Raw genomic sequence first — 1,287 nt, forward strand, 5'->3', positions numbered from 1 at the left:
AATTCAAAACATTAGTTTACTCGCTTCTACTGTTTGTGTTTTTCCCATGGAATATAATTTCGTAACCATTAAGCATTGCTGAAACAAAAAATACATAAATTATGTTTCCTTTTCAAACGCCATTTAAAAAAAAATTACATTTATATTTTTTGCGTAGTTATCAATCTAATGAAAAACAGATATTCAATTAAGTAACAAGAAGGGTGACAATGTCTAAGTTGAACAAATGCGTAAAAAACATTATTAGTGACCATTTAAAAATAGGAAACAAGATATATGTGCAACAGAGAAAGGAAATAGAAATAGTTAGATAATTAATTATAGTTTTAACAACGCAGACCTTAAGAATAAGGGGAATGACAAGTGAACCCATGGAACATAATATTAACCTTCGTTGTAATTAATTGTATCTCAGCTAATGACCATGAAAGAAAAAGCAAAACATAACGTTAACAATTCAGATTCAACCATACAACTCCACAAATCCTTTTAAATAACTCACTTAGGATTTGCCAATTGGGGGAGTGAGAACATGCTGAAGAAGTTTAAAAAATTATGAGCTGCCCTTAACTGCAATTGTGCACACAATACATTTTTTTAGTCTCACATCAGATATATATAGCGAATAGTATGGAGCAAGAGAAATAAGACATAAGTGTGAGTTACTATGCACCATACTTACCTGGATGGAGTCAATGGGTGATCAAGAAGGCCCATGGCTTAGGCAAGTGACCTCCATTGCACTTAGGAGGGGTGCTTGCCTAAGGTCTACCCAAGTGGTGGAGCCTACATCATAATTTGTTGTTGTGGGGGTCTGCGTTCGCGCGACCCCTTATATTACAGTATCAAATTTTTAGTGCTTTTGAATGCATTTATTTGTTCTTTAGTCAATAATGTAAATTTATCAGAATTATCTCTTGATTCTAAAATCATTTAAGTTCTCACTTATAATTGTTTAAAAGATGATTGAAGTACCAAAGTATGTTTTCTCTTGTAATTGTTCAAAACACGGTTGCCAAATAATGTCTTAACATTATAAACATAGATGATGTCAATTCTACGTTTAAGTTTAACTCTTATAAGTTACAAGTGCCTTTTGATTCCCTATATATATAAACGGGTTAATTCTAAACATTTTGCCTCCCTTGGGCTTATCTGGTGCAACATAGTGTTAAAGGTCTTAAATTCTATCTGCAAACAAAAAAAGGTCTATAACAATCACGTTAAAGGTCTAAAACATGAGATGACAAGACAAATGTTCAAAAAAAGTTAAAAGACAAAAAAAAA

At 32.0% G+C, this 1,287-nt stretch overlaps 1 non-coding gene across 1 annotated transcript; it reads left to right on the forward strand.

Annotated features, from left to right (window-relative positions):
* The first annotated feature begins 674 nt into the window (after positions 1–674).
* On the forward strand, positions 675–835 carry LOC113784942 (U1 spliceosomal RNA). The gene has a single exon (XR_003471112.1). It is a non-coding gene; the product is annotated as a U1 spliceosomal RNA (small nuclear RNA).
* Positions 836–1,287: the final 452 nt, after the last annotated feature.

The sequence above is a fragment of the Cicer arietinum genome, chromosome 8 (assembly GCF_000331145.2).
Source record: "Cicer arietinum cultivar CDC Frontier isolate Library 1 chromosome 8, Cicar.CDCFrontier_v2.0, whole genome shotgun sequence".
Lineage (NCBI taxonomy): Eukaryota > Viridiplantae > Streptophyta > Magnoliopsida > Fabales > Fabaceae > Cicer > Cicer arietinum.